At 42.9% G+C, this 17,997-nt stretch overlaps 1 protein-coding gene and 1 pseudogene across 7 annotated transcripts in view; both read left to right on the top strand.

The window, feature by feature from the left end:
* LOC148125809 (uncharacterized) overlaps positions 1-17,322 on the top strand; it is a 32,569-nt pseudogene extending 15,247 nt beyond the window's left edge.
* ADD3 (adducin 3) overlaps positions 1-17,997 on the top strand; it is a 79,637-nt gene that overhangs the window by 36,677 nt on the left and 24,963 nt on the right. The window lies entirely within an intron of this gene.

Raw genomic sequence — 17,997 nt, 5'->3', positions numbered from 1 at the left:
CCATACAAACACAATTTCATATGCATATTCATCTTATATATTCAACCATATCTTATTACTCTTTTTCCAACTTCTCACTATTTCTCCCTTTACTTCTCTTAATTTTCTTTTATGATTATCTCATTTTCTTCTTATTTAATTGTATTTCTTTTACCTAAATTTCTATATCTTTTTATTCATTATACTTATACTTTCATCTGTCTTGTTTACAATTTCATTATGTTTTCTTCCAACGTTCTTAAAAAGCAAAATTCTCTCTATGATTGCCAATCGGAGTACAACATCTTTAAGTCTTATTGTTATTATCTATAAAATTTCATTAAACATTAAATTTATGCATTCTAAAATTATAACATTCAAATTTCTAATATCTATTTTATATCATGTAAATCTCATCATTCAGACTCTGCTTGGTATTTCCCCTTAAAAATGTAAAAAGAAAAATTCTAAAAACAGCAAAAACAGTATATATACACTGCTCAAAAAAATAAAGGGAACACAAAAATAAGACATCCTAGATCTGAATGAATGAAATATTTTCATTAAATACTTTGTTCATTACATAGTTGAATGTGCTGACAACAAAATCACACAAAAATGATCAATGGAAATCAAATTTAGCAAACCATGGAGCGGTCTGGATTTGGAGTTACACTCAAAATTAAAAGTGGAAAAAAACACTACAGGCTGATCCAAACTTTGATGTAATGTCCTAAAACAAGTCAAAATGAGGCTCAGTAGTGTGTGTGGCCTCCATGTGCCTGTATGACCTCCCTACAATGCCTGGGCATGCTCCTGATGAGGTTGCGGATGGTCTCCTGAGGGATCTCCTCCTATACCTGGACTAAAGCATCCCCCAACTCCTGGACAGTCTGTGGTGCAACGTGGCATTGGTGGATGGAGCGAGACAGGATGTCCCAGATGTGCTCAATTGGATTCAGGTCTGGGGAATGGTTGGGCCAGTCCATAGCATCAATGTCTTTGTCTTGCAGGAACTGCTGACACACTCCAGCCACATGAGGTCTAGCATTGTCGTTCATTAGGAGGAACCCAGGGCCAACAGCACCAGCATATGGTCTCACAAGGGTCTCTGAGGATCTCATCTCGGTACCTAATGGCAGTCAGGCTACCTCTGGCGAGCACATCGAGGGCTGTGCGGCCCCCTAAAGAAATGCCACCCCACACCATTACTGATCCACTGCCAAACCGGTCATGCTGGAGGATGCTGCAGGCAGCAGAACGTGCTCCGCGGCATCTCCAGACCCTGTCATGTCTGTCACATGTGCTCAGTGTGAACCTGTTTTCATCTGTGAAGAGCACAGGGTGCCAGTGGTGAATGTGCCAATCTTGGTGTTCTCTGGCAAATGCCAAACATCCTGAATGGTGTTGGGCTGTAAGTACAACCCCCACCTGTGGATGTTGGGCCCTCATACCACCCTCATGGAGTCTGTTTCTGGCCGTTTGAACAGCCACATGCACATTTGTGACCCTCTGGAGGTCATTTTGCAGGGCTCTGTCAGTGCTCCTCCTGTCCCTCCTTGTCCAAAGGCAGAGGTAGCGGTTCTGATGCTGGGTTGTTGCCCTCCTCCACGTCTCCTGATGTACCTCCTGGTAGCGCCTCCATGCTCTGGACACTATGCTGACAGACACAGCAAACCTTCTTGCCACAGCTCGCATTGATGTGCCATCCTGGATGAGCTGTACTACCTGAGCCACTTGTGTGGGTTGTAGACTCCATCTCATGCTACCACTAGAGTGAAAGCACCGCCAGCATTCCAAAGTGACCAAACCATCAGCCAGAAAGCATAGGAACTGAGAAGTGGTCTGTAGTCACCACCTGCAGAACCACTCCTTTATTGGGGATGTCTTGCTAACTGCCTATGCTTTCCACCTGTTGTCTATTCCATTTGCACAACAGCATGTGAAATTGATTGTCAATCAGTGTTGCTACCTAAGTGGACAGTTTGATTTCACAGAAGTTTGATTGACTTGGAGTTACATTGTGTTTTTTCAGTGTTCCCTTTATTTTTTTGAGCAGTGTATATAAACAGTGAGCAAAATAGTTATTCAACTTCATTCTAGTACTGGTATGAGCCTTGTAAATCTTTCACATTTCTTTTCAATATTTATCAATCTTTGAAAACAGTTGAAATATTTCCCTCCTTCTTCATTATTACTTAACTGTTAATAAGCATACCATTGGATAATCATACAGTTTTATCTTATAAGTTATTTACTATTAATAAGCAAAATAATTATTCAAATTCATTCTAATAACTCGTATAAATTTCCTTATAAATCTTTCACATTTCTTTTCAATATTTTATTAATCTTTAGAAACAGTTACTATGTTTCCCTCTCATTATTGCATTAATTATAAATAAACATACCATTACATAACAATACAGTTTTATCTCAGATTATTTACTTATTTCATTTCTAACTCATTACAGTACTCTACTGTCACAACACTATCTTTTGTACCTTTGCAGAATCCTCACTTTTAACTTAATTTATCCATTGTCTCAGTGTTTTCTAGCTGAGCAAATACCTTTAATCCTAGTACATTTCCCCTTTTTCTTTATTTCCTGTTTTTGTCCCTCATAAGTTCTTTCCCTTTCTATCTTCCCCCCCTTTTTCCCATCCCTTTTTTATACCCTTCTCTCTCTTTTCTGCTTCTCCTTGCTGTTATACTTCCTTTTCAGACTATTTTTCTTTTTGGCTGTTCCCTTTAATCTCAAACTTTTAACTCCTTTCCCCCTTTTCCCCCTTATTACCACACTTTGCATTATTTGATCATTGAACATGGCTTCTTCTTTGTCCCGCCCTTCTTCTTGCTCTTGAAGCTTTTCCTTTTGCTTTTCATAGTTCAGGATCTCCATTTCAAGAAATTCAAATGTGAAGCCAAAGACCTTCCTCCCCTTTCTGCATCTTCTTTCTGCTTTTTAAGACTCATCTCAATTCCTCCAGGAGTAATGCCATTTTAAACACTTTTGAACAACCACCCCGATTGACTTTAAGTAAAAACAGAAAGAGGAGGAGGAGGAGGAGAGAAAAAAAAGACCAGTGCCAAAGACTTTTTTTTATATCACCAAATGATCCCAAACTGTTCCTTCTTGTTTCTTTCCTTTACTTTTCCTTTCTGTGGGTTACTGTATCTTTTAATAAGGTTTCAGTTACAATGTATCCTTTTCTCACTATTTTCAAAGTTTCGCTGTTAATCCTCTTTATTTTTCCAGGTGGCACTCCATTTTTCCATTATTCCAAGTTCCACCCTTTTTCTTCCACTCTTCTCCTTTTTAGGGCTTTAAGGAAAAAGGAAAAAATCTTTATTTTCCTTTTAACACTTAAATTTCAGCTTAAAGTAGCCTATTAGTGTCAAAGTAAATATAGATTTCTTTCCATATCATTTGTAATTGTCAATATAAAGGTAAAAGAAGGGTTTTTTAACCTTTTCTCTCTCCTTCGTCGCTTAAAAGTCTTCTTTCAGCAGTATCTCTCTAAGTACTTTTAGATTCAGGGTACCTTGCTTAGATGTTCTCTGTTGTTTAGCCCGATCTGTCCTGCTTTCCTCTTTGTTTTCCTCCTGCACAATCTTATCCAGTCGGATTCTCCTTTGAGATGGCCATATTTGACCACCACTGCAACCACCTTCGGGAAGGGGAGTCTAGACCAGCCAAGGAGGAGAGATGCAGCTCCCCTCCACTTGGCTAGCAATCTCCCCCCCTCTTCACCACCTCTACAGGGTGGCTTCAGCCCTGAATCCAAAGGATCGGGGCGCTCCAGCGGCGAGCACAGATTGAAACCATGCACGATCACGGATTTCGGTCTGTTGCTGAAGAAACCCAAACCGAAAGAGCCTAAATGTTTATTATTTTTAAATTACCCATTAAAAAGACATTTTTGTAGAAAATTTTTGAGTTTGTAACAAAATCAAACATCCTGAACACAATAAATCCAATAAAAGTAAAATGAATTATTTAAGATAATTTTTAAAAATACTTCTCTAGATGTATTGTAGATCATTTGAAAAATGTGTTTTTAAGTCTTTCTATATGCCTATAATGGCATTCCCTGTATACTTCTGGGAAATGAGTTTCACATTTGTGGCAGTGTATCTGAAAAAGCTCTATCCAAAACTATAACATTAAAGGAAATGAATTAATATTGTTGCTTATGGTTCATTGTGAAATTTTTAAAAGGTTTTTCTCCATCTATATCTCAAGATTGGGTTGGGATATAAATGTTGTTAAATAAAGGAATAAAATAAGTTTAACAGTCTTAACATGTTGTGTTTCCTAACTGGGAGCTATAGCAAATATTTGGATGGACGTTATTTCATATTTTTTATCCCTTGAAACGTATTTGTTTATTATTTTATTAAGCCATCTGCTAGGAGTCCAAATTCTCTTTAGTCCATCCTTGGTTCATTAAGTTAGTTTGCATGGGATTATTGAATCAACAGAAAGTGATGCTTGTGTCACATGCACATTTTTATTTTTTTAAAAAAACCCTTTTAAATATTTAATTCATAGTTTTCACATTATTAAAATTAACCTCAAAATTTGAACAACATTTATTTAAGTAAGGTGCATTTCCCATAGGAAATGCTTATCAAAGAGTGTCATCATCTGTTCCTTTTCTCTTAATTCAGAGTCAGATTAGTGCAGCAGAGCATGTTGTTCATTTATCTGTCCCATTTATATATAAAACAAGGTTGGGCTTAAATCTAATTTTTATAGCACAATTATGTTTATTTGGTATGTTTGTGTAGTGCCAAATCTAAATGACTCACAGCAGTTTGCAATGTAATAAAATACAAAATCACAAGTAAAAACAATCCCAATTAAAAAACCCTAAATCAAAATCAGTAAGACATTGGTGCCAACCCCATCTAACCCAGCAACAATAACAGCCAGAGGCTCCATGAAAACAATTCTGTCTTGGCAACCTTGCGGAACAAACTTGTGATGGCTATTATGGAAAAAAAATCTGAGAGCGTCTTCCTTATTCACATGCTGAATATGGAAACCAGAAACAGAAGACAGGACAGTTCTACCTTGAAGAGACACTCTTTAAGATACCAAAATGTTTAAAATTAGTACTTTGAATTATCCTAGGAAATTTATTGGTAACCAATGCAGCACACAGAATATATATGTTCCATAGGTAAAGCAAATCTCAACAGCCAACAGCATCTAAAGCAGTGGTCCCCAACCTTTTTTGTACCAGGGACCAGTTTCACACAGAAACACTTTTTCAAGGACCGGGGGGGGGGACACTTTTTCAAGGAGGGGGGAGGGGGAGGAGTCCGAGTTTGGTGGTTTGCTTGCAAACGTTTCATTACCTGACTAGATAACATCTGATGTTGTTACCTAGTCGGGTAATAAAACGTCTGCCAGCAAACCACCAAGTTCAGGGAGCGCCAATGCCTCCTCATTGCAACCCTGAGCAACAGATATTCTCTTCTATTGGGACATTTAAAACGGAGGGTTTCAGCTGCAGATTCAGGAACTGCACCGGGCTGAGAAGCGCCTTCAAAACTGAGCGCTGGGCGGCGGTGGCCTGTGGCTGTCTCCGCGGCTCAGGACAAGTCCCTGCAGGATGGCTGAGAAGCCCCGCCTCTCAGCCCTGACTCCCTCAGCCTCATCCCTCAGGTGTTTCCCTCCCTCCCTCAGCCTTATGCCTCAGGTGTCTGCCTCGTTCCTCTCTCAGTCGCTCTCTCACTCCTCCACCAGCCCAGGAAGAAACTGCTTCAAAGAAGCCAGCAGGGTGGCTTTTCCTGTCGGCGCAGCTCCTCCGAAGCACCCGTTCACCCCCGCCCCTCCACCCGCGGTTCAATCCAGTGCTCCGTTCTGCCTGCCTGCCTGCCTTCATTTCTGGTTGTTTCGGAGCAGCTTCGGCTGAGTAAAAGAGGCGAATAGTTATTATTCTCAGCCAAAGCTACTCCGAAACAACCAGAAACGAAGGCAGGCAGGCAGGCAGAACGGAGCACTGGATTGAACCGTGGGTGGTGGGGTGGGGGTGAACGGGCGCTTCGGAGCTGCGCCGCCAGGAAAAGCCACCCTGCCGGCTTCTTTGAAGCAGTTTCTTCCTGGGCTGGTGGAGGAGCGAGAGAGTGACTAAGAGAGGAACAAGGCAGGAGGAAACCGAAGCCGCTGAGCCAGAGAGCAGGACAGGCTTTGGTTGCTTCCTCCCTCCCCTTCTTTCATTTGTGTCCTTGATCCCTGATCCCAGCAGCATTCACCGAAGGCGAAGAAAGCTGCCATTTTTATTTTGTTTTTATTTTCTTTGCGGCCCGGTACAAAATGATCCACGGACCGGTACCGGTCCGCGGCCCGGTGGTTGGGGACCCCTGATCTAAAGTACTGCATTTTGTGCCAACTGTAATTTCTGAATAGCCTTTAAAGGCAGCCTCATAATATGATGAGATTGGTACACACAAATCTAATAAAATAATAAAGTGCATTGAAGTTTCATCAAGTAGTAATGGGAGATCCAGTGTTTTCTGGACTTTGTGACTGGACTTTGGACAGGTAACCGGACTTCGTTTTTCTTGAAAATGTTTTGCTTCTCATCCAATAAATTTCTTCAGTTCTTCAGAAGCTAAGAAGCTTCTTGGATGAGAAGCAAAATGTCGTCAAGCAAAAACAAAAGTCGAACCGCCTTTTGAAAAAGCACCTTGGACAACCATGTCTTGGACAATTGAAAATCTTCATACACATTCAGCTACAGGATTTTGTTTTGTTTTTTTGTTTTTGTTTTCACTCAGTTCAGTTGTGTTATCAGTAACAAGATTTGAAAAAAGAAGAGAAACAGACCACAGAAAAGTCCATGGACACAGCTATCCAACTTTGGAGCATATTAGCCGCCTATACTTAAAAGCATGCATGTCAGGATGTCCTTAAACCAGAGGACAAGCTTTCCGAACAGACCCTCAAGTGCAACCACCAAGCAGCTGCATGGGCTGTTCAGGCTTCTACCGCTGCATTGTTTTTCACGAGGGCATCTCTACAATGGCTGCACCAACTGCAGGACCAATTGCCTGCCTCTGACCTCAGGTCTCATCAAGACCTTAACAAAATTATAGCAGTGGTGGAATTAACTACGGATGCCACCCTCAATTCTGCCAAATTTGCATCAGAGGCCATGGCATCTTCATTGGCTGCAAGGCTTCTGTGGCTCTGAAATTGGCAGGCGGAGTCACACCACAAATGGAACCTGGCCTCTGCCCCCTGCGCAGGAGACAAGCTTTTCGGCGAGGCTCTAGAGCCGTATCTCATCGAGACCAGAGATAAACGTAAAATTCTTTCCTCCTCAGGGAAAAAAGCTGACTATTGCCCAGCTCTTATCACCCACCTGCCTTTTGGGCGGAGTCCATCTCCCGCTTTCCTCGGCCACAGAGGGCGTATTCTCAACGCCAAGACCAATGTCAAGAACCACCTGGCAGACAACCTTCTGCTGGTAAACAGCCCTTTTTGGGGGGAGGGGGTCGTTCCTTCCTTTACTCTAAGTAATACCTTGTTCTCCCCACCCATCAGAGATTGCTTAGCCTTCTTTGCCTCCAAATGGGAGGAACCAACGACAGATGCCTGGGTGCTCAACACTGCTAGGTCAGGGCTACAATTGGAATTTCTATCTTCACCGCCAGAAAAATTTTCACGGGACACTTCAAAGAGAGCCCTTATGAATTCGGCCATTCAACACCTACTCAACATAAGAGCTATTCAACCAGTTCCCACCTTACAACGGGGACGGGGATTTTACTCTTGTCTTTTTGTTGTTCCCAAAGCCTCGGGACGGTGGCGGTGGTGTTGACCTAAAATTTCTCAATCAGTTTGTCAAATACAAGCGATTTAAAATGCAGACACTGCATTCTATCTTAGAGAGCATTCGGGACGGCGACCTCCTCTCTTCCATTGATCTCACGGAGCTTACCTCCACATCCCCATCTGGCCTCATCATCGCCAGTTTCTCCATTTCTGTTACCAGAATGCCCACTTCCAGTATCGAGCCCTTCCCTTCAGCCTCTCATCGTCTCCAAGGATCTTCACAAAAATTCTAGCAGCTTTGGTGGCTTCACTCTGTTCTGTTCCAGTGAGGATCCAATGCTACTTGGATGACATGTTGATACTGTCCTCCTCCATCCACTCGGCCCATCAGGACTTACAAATTATCCTGTCTTGCCTCCAAAGCCACAGGTTTTCCATCAATACCAAGAAGAACCATCTCTCACCCACGACCAAACTGCTACACTTGGAAGCAGTCATCAACACGACTTTGTGCCAGGTTTTCCTGTCTCCAGATTGTGGAAAAAGCCCTGCAGAGATCATCAGTCAGATTCAACAACAACACACTGTTCCACTGTCACTGCTGTCCAAACTACTGGGGAAGATGGTCTCATGTATTGGCATTGTCCTATGGGCACGGTTTCACTCCCGATCGCTCCAATGGTTTCTGCTCCCCTTTTAACGAGCAGGAACCAGCCACTTGTTAATCAAGGTCCTGCTCTCTCAACAGGTCCAGCGGTCCCTCAATTGGTGGCTCTCCCCATCCCTCTAGAAGGGGATCCAATTCAAGGAACCGGACAGGCTAGTAATCACCACAGATGCCAGCCTTCTGGGTTGGGGCTCCCATATGGAGGGTCAGATAGCTCAAGGGGTTTGGTCCAGATCAGACAGCACCCATCCCATAAATTGGTTAGGGTGCAGAGCTATTTCTCTGGCTCTCAAGCATTTTAGAGCCTCGGTGACCGTCTCCCATGTTCTCATGTTGACGGACAATATGGCTGCAAAGGCACATGTCAACAGATGGGGGAACGACATCCAAGGCACTCATGAGGGAGGCAGAATATTTGGGGTTATGGGCAGAGAAACACCTTCTGTTGATCTCAGCCGATCACATTTCCGGAGTTGACAATTCCCAAGCCAGCTGGCTGAGCAGGAGTTTAGTTGACCAGGCAGAATGGTACATTCCTCCATCCCTATTCAGGAATCTTTCCCTCTGATTCGGAACTCCAGAGGTAGATCTGATCTCCACTCCTCAAAATGCCCAAGTCAACAGATTCTTCATCAGGTTTCCTTGCCAGGGAGCGGAGGGGGCCAGTGCTCTTCATTGCAAATGGCCCGCAGGTCTCCTCTATGCCTTTCCCCTCTTCCCATCATTCTGGCAGTCATACGGAAGCTGTTGGCAGAACGAGCGGAGCTAATTCTCCTGGCACCCTATTGGCCAAGGAGGCCCTGGTTTGCGGACCTGGTCAACCTGTCTGTGGCTTCCCCTTGGAGGATCCCGGCCCATCTCATCTCCCTGCACCAAGGGGCCCTGATCCATCCAGAGCCCCAGTGGCTCAAGCTGGCCGTGTGGTGCTTGAGCAGCAGCAGCTAAGGGAGGCTAATCTCCCAGAGGGGGTTATCCTCACCATCCAGGCATCTCACAAACCTACAAGGCACCTCTATGATGCCACCTGGAGGGTTTTCTCCCAATTGTGCCTCAAGGAGGGTCTCTCACCTTCCTCAGCCCAATTGGCAGAGGTTCTAAGATTCCTTCAGGATGGCTTGGAGAAAAGTTTAGCCCCCAGTACCTTACGTTGCCAGGTAGCTGCTCTCTCCTCAGTTCTTTCATGGGGTTTGCTTCCTTCCTTGTCCCATCACCCCTCGGTCAGGAGATTTTTGAAAGGTGCTTCCACCCTACACTCTCCTGTGGTGCACAGGTATCCTTCATGGGACTTTCACTTGGTTCTTAATGCCCTTTTGAAGCTCCCCCTTTGAACCCCTTAGAACAGTCTCTCTCCAATTCCTAACTCTAAAGGTAGTTTTCCTCATTTCTATCACTTCGGCCAGAAGGGTGTCAGAACTGGCTGCCCTTTCTATCAGGCAGGATCTTTGCATCTTTCACAATGATAGGGTTGTTCTCCATCAGGACCCCTCCTTTATCCCAAAGGTTAACACTTGGTTCCATCTGTCCCAAGACATTGTGTTACCTGACTTCTGTCCCCTTCCACACCATTACTTAGAGCGCAAGTGGCATACTCTATATGTCCCCTTCCACACCATTACTTAGAGCACAAGTGGCATACTCTAGATGTCAGAAGGGCTCTTCGAATTTACATCAGAAGTACGGCCACTTCAGCTGCCTGGGCCACTTCAGCTGCCTGGGCCACTCAGGCATCCTTGGAAGAGTTTTGCAGAGCGGCCACGTGGACATCTCCATCTCCCTTCATCAGACACTACCGTCTGGATTCCTTTGCCTCGGCGACGGCGGCCTTCAGCAGACAGGTTCTTCAGCGAGTGGTTCCACTGTCGGAGTGATTGTCCGGACGAGGACCCGCCCGTGAACATGCAAGCTTTGGTATGTCCCATCCTGGGCTCTTGCTGCAGCGTGGAGGAGAATGGGCATTGGTAAATTTACCTGTGAACGCCTTTTCTATCTATGCTGCGAGAGAGCCCAGCCCCTCCCTTGGTTCATCCGGAGATGGTAAGGCATGTTAATGTATTGGATTGTTTGCTTTCAGAGACACTTCAGTCTGTCAAGTATCTTTGCCAAAGCTGGGGATTCTCCTGGGGGCTGGCTTTTTATATGCAAGTACAGCTTAATGACATCATAAGAAGGAGTCGACCCATCCTGGACTCTCTTGCAGCATAGATAGAAAGGGCATTCACAAGTAAATTTACCAACGCCCAATCTTTGTTTTAACTTATTATATGGACTATGGAAAGCACTTCTAAAAGCTTCTTCAACTCAATTAAAATTTACTTGGTTTAGTTTTATGTCATTTATGAATGCTGTAATTCTCATAGTTCCCTCATGAAACTTACCTTGGTCATTTATTTGTTTTGACCAGGATCTGCTACTACATTAATACCTTATTTTAGAATGTCATATCTTTCATTTGTCAGTGAAATACCTTTCTGCTATCTAGAGTCACAGTCTGATTTACCAGGGAATCAACTTGATCTCTTAATTAAGATATGTAGCCCCAAAATTGCAAAGACAGATCTGGATTTGATTTCTTCATCTGCATGTGATCAGTGCACATTCCTAACATGTTACAAGCAGCTTGTGCCTCTGAAAACACAAGATCAGTTTTCAGTTGCAACTGCCACTAAAGGAATTAAGCTGATTCTTCTATGTGCAATCATTTGGTCCATTATAAATGGAATTAATTGCTGATCTTTGCTTGCCTGTGTTCTCTTGCCATTTCCATGTACATCAACCAGCAGTCAGAAGACACGATGAAAATTTTTTAATCTCACGACACATAGATAAAACAAAACCATGGTTTCAACTGACAAATTGTGAGCATCCTAAACCAAGCAAAATCAAAAAATGCCAGAGAATTCCTGAAAGCTTGGCATTTGGACAAATCAGCCATCAATAGACACATAGAAATAAACCATATTTACACACCACTCAAAAGAGATAATAAGCCTAAGAAGAAACAGGATAAGCAGGAATTAACACCAGGCAAATAAACAGAAAACAATAATCAAGGAACTACTAAAGATAAAACCACATCCCTACCAGCATTGGCAGCACAAGCTATTGTATATAACTCACATTCACTCACACTATTGATGTTACTTTTGTAATTAAACATCCCCAAGCAAACAACCAAGAACTCTACAGTTTAATTCCATGCTACATATGTTCTTTCTGTTAGGTCTTATTTATTGCTAAAGCTTATAAAAAGCAAATATCAGACAAAAATAAATATGGAACAAGAAACAAGTGACTTTCTCAAAAATGAAACAGATTTCAGAAATTATGCAAAAATAAGAACTCATTGTTTTCCTTGATGAAAAATTTATAGCTTTAAGGGATATAAATAATTAGTATATTTGTTCCTTGACCAATGCTAATTACAATAAAATGTTATTGTTAGTAGTAGGAGCAGGAAAATGGCAAAGGTCAGTTGGAGGTGATGGAGTGCAGAGCAGGCAGTTTAGGATCACATGGCTGGCAAAGGCAGTAGAGCTCAGGACAGCCAAAAGGGCAGAAATGGAGAGGCACAGATAGAGGAAGTTGAAGTATCCTTGGCAATAATTGCAGGCAGACTTCCAGCAACCAAATTTTGATTATGTGACCACAGGGTTGAAACAGCAGCCAGAATTTTGGGGACCCTGGGCATAACTGTACCAAGAACCATGAAAGAGTAAGGATAGTAATAATTGTAGTTATACATTCATTCATTCATTCACTCACCACATTTCTCTTCTAAAAATATATATTTTGAGAGGGGGGAACTAATTCATGTATGATCACAACATAGTGATAGTGCATATTTCATTGCTTAATTAAGTTTAGGTAGTATTTAATAATAAATCATTAAATAGAATGATTTCTATTTAACACCAGAACAGAATAAATTACTGATTACAGATTAGATCTAGCCTGGCAATTAAATAATCAGACTGTCTGCCAGATCCTTGTAGTTAAGAAAAAAGGATAATTTGATTTTTTTTTTAAATGAAGTAACTGTTGTGCTAGCATTAATCATGCTTTCCTTTTAAATATAATTAATTATAAATGTTCTTTTGGAAATATAATGCCATAGCATCTGTTGGAAAAAACTTGTTTGAGTTTGTTCCCAAATAGATGTTAGTCTTGGTGCAGATCTTGTGCCTGGGGCACAGTTTTGTTCAGTTATCTGGGAATGTTTGAATCTGGAACAAAATCCTTACAACTATGAGTTTGCCCTGCTTTTTAGACCCATGCTTTTCCTGATTGGCTAAGGCTGCCCAGAGGGTGACATTTAGACGTAGTAAATTCATACTTAAAAGTTAACCTTTTGTCACTTGAGGCATTAGTTTGCCCCCCTCTTCAAAAACATGTAATTAGATCCCACCATACTCAACAACTTTTCTGCAGTGTCCAATCTCCTTTGTTAAGGAAGGTTGTGGACAGGTAGTCATGTAGCAGCTTCAGTGAACTCTTGATGAAGTGAATTACCTAGGCCTGAAATCCTTTAATTAGGTTTCAGGCCTAGGTAATGGATTAGTTGCATTTTTGCACGATCTCTGGCAGGAGCAGAATTGGGATAGTTCATTTATCCCACTTCTTAACCTCTTGGCAGCTTCTGATATCAATGATCATTCTGGATTGGCTTCAGCTATTAGGAAAGGTTGATGCTGTTCTGTACTAGATCACTTCCTTCCTATAGGATTAATACAAGTTGGTATTGATTGAAAGCAATCTGCCCCTTGATCCCTATATGTATTGGTACTGTATCCCATTTAACTTCTGCATGAAACTGCTGGGGGGGGGATCAACTTTCACTAACAATTATGCTGATGATGCTCAGTGATACTTCTCTGCCCCTGGTGAATTAAGTAAGCAATGTTGTCATCCCAGTGCCTGGAGGCTGTAGAGATCTGAATGCAGAACAACAGGCTACACATAAACCCTGGCAAGATTGAGTTACCAGGTTTTACTATCTTTCAAATCTGGAATTGTATCATCTTCGATGGGTTGCCCTTCCCCAAACAGATTCATTTCACAATCTGGGTGTCCTTCTAGATTCATGACTCCTGCTCAAAGAACAGATGACAATTATAGCTAGGAGACCCTTGCAGAACTTCATGTTGTGCGCAATATAGCCATTCCTGGATTATTAGGCTCTGTTTATGATTATTCACACCCTAGTCATCCTCCAAAAGAATTACTCTAATGCACATGGGACTGCCACTGAGGAATATCTTAGAAGCTTCCGTTGGTGAAAAATGCAGCCACACCAGTAGAGATATGTGACACTAGAAAGACACACATTATACTATAATAGAAAGACACACATTATACATTATTCTATGAGCTGCACTGGTTAACTAGTTTGTTTCTGGGCACAATTCAAGGTGTTGTTTTTGACTTTTTTAAATCTTACATGTCATGGGGCCAGATTATTTGAGAGACCACCCATCCATTCGGATCCAGGAGAAGAAGCATATGGCTGATCATATTTTCATATTCATCTGGCCTTGAGATTCCCAGGCAACAGAGAGCCCACACCTTGGTTGTACACACAGACAGACAGACACATACATATGATAGTGTCTCATACAATATTTGGCCACTCGATGCTGTGAAATAGAAGGGGAAACAAGGAGCAGAAAGAACTCCTGCGTGTAATTCCATGATGATAAATATTTTAAAATGTATTTTTCAATTTCTGTTATTCTGTACAAAGAACTCCTGAAAAAATTAGCTCATATCATGAGATAATGAAGAGAAAACACTTCTAGATAGGAGGTATTTATAGCAATAACTTTAACCTTATTTTTTTGGTGCCAGACTTTGTACTAAAGTGTCATTCCTTCTCTGGAAAAATGCTTTTTGAGGAAAGCCTGTGATAAACAGTGGAATTTACTTCCTATCAGGAAATGCTTTTTTTCAGTATTTTATCTTGTCAAGACAACTGTGGGTGAACAATAAGCTACTTAAATAAGCATCCTAACTAAATCAACATGTAGTTAGAATATTGTCCTAAAGTGTCGATGTCTTTGTTAATATGATTAGTAATTTGCAATTGAATTTTTATTTAGGAAGTTTAAACATCTAATCCTATTTAGCTAAAAATAGCATTGCATTGAACATGCAGGTTTTCTGTCCTGTTTCCTGTAATATAAGAGACAAAAATAAATGTAATACTTTCCCAAATAGTTTCATAGTAAAGATCTTAAAATAATTTGAATTGAAAACTTGTATATAAGTAGCAAGTCTGATTTTATATAAATTCTAGTCCCAGCAAAAATAATACTATTTTTGTAGTAGGTTCCCTTATTTTATTTCCAACATTTTAAATTACAAATTATCTCTTTAGACGTTGATACACAATTTAAAAACCTTGTACCAGTGACCTGTGAGTATAATATTCACAGTAGCTGTAATATACCCACTTATATTCCCATTAATGCATATTAACTGGCCTGTTTTAAGGCTCTAACCATCTAATGGATCTATTAAATGATTTGTTCAATTTCTAACTCATATTCAGTAGTAATAAATATTCAGTGCTAATAAATACTTCTAAATTTTATGCTATAAGTTTTTCAAATTCTGTTAGTCCTATTGTTTCATCAGAGTGCTTTATTATTGATAATTCATAAAACCCATCTGGATATAGGCAAACAAGGCAAAAGTAGGAAAGAACATCATTCAGTGGCTTTCAGTGTTTTATTCTTGTCATCTTAAACTGTGTGTGAGATGGACAATCTTTTCTTTCGGTTTACTTTCAGGGGAAATGAATTAGGTCAGTAATTACTAGGAACTAGAGGTATGACAAACATAGACAGTGGATTCTCCTTAGAGCTGCTCGGAGCATTCAGAAGTGAGTGGTGCTTCAGTCTCTGCATTCGTAGGCTGAGCTTAATTTTGAGGAACACTCCTCCTCCTCCACGTGACTCCTCCGTAGCGTTCCCCAGTTTATGCTCAGCCTCGTGCAAGACAGGCAGTAATTCGAAGAGCTCCTTGGCTGTTCCACGAAAATCTCATTCTGCTTCATTTTTTTTCACTCATTTCAGGTTGTATTGTTTTGTATTGTTTCTTTATCCCCCTTAGCTCTGCGCATTTGGTTTTTTCGAATTACCAAACGCCCCAGAGGGTGGCAAAGGGGAGGGCCAGCAGTGCCTTCGCGCTGCCCCCCCCTCCATAGTCAAACTCACCTGCCGTGTCTTTTTCCTTGCCGCTTGGCTTTTCTATTCGTTTTTTCTTAACTGTGGCTTGCTTTACTTCAGTTTAATTTGTTCCGTTTGCCCCCGTCCCCACCAAACGCCTTTTTCGTTATCAGAAGAGCTTTTTCTCTTCCTTCCTACTCTCCCTTTCCTTCGGACCTCATCTGGTCCCTGGGGAGCAATTTTCTCCACCGCTGAAAGGCCCCGAAGACCGCACATCGCAGGCGGCCGCCATTTTGAGCGCCACATCATGCTCGGGCGCCATTTTGTTTTTTAAATTTTAACGCTGCATGGCAAATTTAATCAAGGAACAGGACCCATAGGCCTGTTCAGAGCCATTTTTTTCCTGCAATTATCCAGCCTTTCATTTTCTGAGGCTGATTCATTGGATTGCTACTCGTTGGCTGACCCCGCAGCTTCTCTCAGCAGGCATAACAGTAACAGCACCACACCCGCCCAGTTCCGCCTGGGAAGGCAGCTGCTGAAGGCCTACTTCTCCACCTTGTCAGGCCTCTGGTGTTCATTCGGCTGATTTGAACCCTGTTTTTTTTTGTATTTTATTCCCCCCCCCCAAAAAAAGAACTCAACAGGGGGGCATGAAATATTTTTTAGGGCACCCGGCCTTGTTGCAGGTCGACCCCCTAGGCGTGCCAACCACCTCGCATTACTTCTCATATTACACAATTACCTTTTGAAATGGCAGAGGGCAATCCTTCCAGAGGTCCTTCGTTGAAGGCCAAATCCAAAACCCACCATCTGCGCAGGCAGGCTAAGGAAACCTCCAAAGCCTCTCAGAGAAATGCCTTAAGACGCCACAAGGCGCTGGAAAAGGAGATTGACAGACGCACCAGACAGGCTCAGTGCCTCCAGTCCTACCACCCTCCACTCCCTCTACCTCTACTCAACTCCCCCCTCTAGTCTATTCCTCCTTATCCAGGCGCAGCTCACCCTCTCAGGTCATCAGGCTCCTGGAACACCGGCTAGACGGGCACCAGAAGCTACCTTCACCCCTACAGCCACTGGTCTATGCCAAGAGGAACCACTCATACAGGAGGTTCCAGAGCAACTGAGATCCTGGATGGAGTTGGCTATCCACCAAGGGATGGCGGAAGGACTCCAGCAGATAGCCAGGCCCGGTCTCCATCCGATGGCCCCTGAATATGAATCTCAATCAGTAAGATCCCTGCCCAGATCAGAACTGCTCCATGAACAGGTACCCCCTCAGGGGGAAGTTCCCCCTTCAGTAAGGGAGGAAGAAGAAGGGGACTTAGATCTAATAAGGCAAGAAGAGGAGGAATTTGACTTGGGGTCCTTGCAATACAGTGAAACCCCTTCTGAGGTGGACCCATTAGAAGCGGAGATGTCCGAGGATGAGGGCCTTACTCCTGACCAACCTGCCTTTGTGGGGCTATTCAAGCCTCAATTATTCAAATCCCTCCTTTTCAAGGCTAGGAATATTTCGGGCCTAAATACTCAGGCCTCCTCTGATCCCACTCCTCTTGCTCCGGAAGGTCCAGAGGACTCCATTTTTAAACAGCCCATAGTGGAGGCCGAAGTCATCCCAACTCTTCCCATCTTCTCTGACCTGGTGGTTAATCAGTTGGCCTCTTCAGCGCCCCCGCCGCCCCGTCAGCCCACGATAAAAAAAATTTCAATCTGACCCAGAATTCTCCAAATTATTGCGCACTCCGGAGGTTGATGAGCCCATCGTGGGTCTTGCCTCTTCCTCCACCCTCAGTGACCCCCTGGAGGCCTTGAGGCTAGAGGAGAAGCGGGCTGAGCTGGCCTTGCGCTGAGCCCACCAGTCGGATGCCTGGGCAATCAGATCGGCCACAGCCGCCTCTTCCTTCACCCGGTCATCCATTCGCTGGCTCCGCCAGCTCAAGCAACATGTCCCAGTCTCCAATGTCAGAGCTCATCAGGACATTGCCAAGATTATGGCCGCAGCCGAGTTCTCGGCCGATGCCACCTTCCACTCTGTTAAATTTTCCACCAGAGCTATTTCATCTCATGTCACTGCCCGCCATTTACTCTGGCTGAAGCATTGGCAACCTTAAGAATAAGGTTAAATTGGCTTCCACTCCCCTTGTGGGAAACGAATTGTTTGGACTGTCTTTGGATCCCCTCTTAGTAGAAGGTCGCAATAAGAAGAAATTTCTCCCATCCCTTACCCGGAAGTCAGAACCCAGAACTTCTCAGGCCTTTCGGAGAGCTCCCTTTTGGCCCTTTTACCAGACCTCATTCTCTCCTAGGTATCAGAGGCCCCCTCCCTTTGGGTCAGGTCAACCCCAGGACAGGACCGACTCCTCTGACAGGAACAGAAGGGGCGGTAACT

Source organism: Pseudonaja textilis, chromosome 4, assembly GCF_049901715.1.
Source record: "Pseudonaja textilis isolate UNSWEBS1 chromosome 4, rPseTex1.2, whole genome shotgun sequence".
Taxonomy (NCBI): domain Eukaryota; kingdom Metazoa; phylum Chordata; class Lepidosauria; order Squamata; family Elapidae; genus Pseudonaja; species Pseudonaja textilis.
The sequence above is the reverse complement of the archived record's forward strand: the minus strand, read 5'-3'. Positions and strand labels throughout refer to the sequence as shown.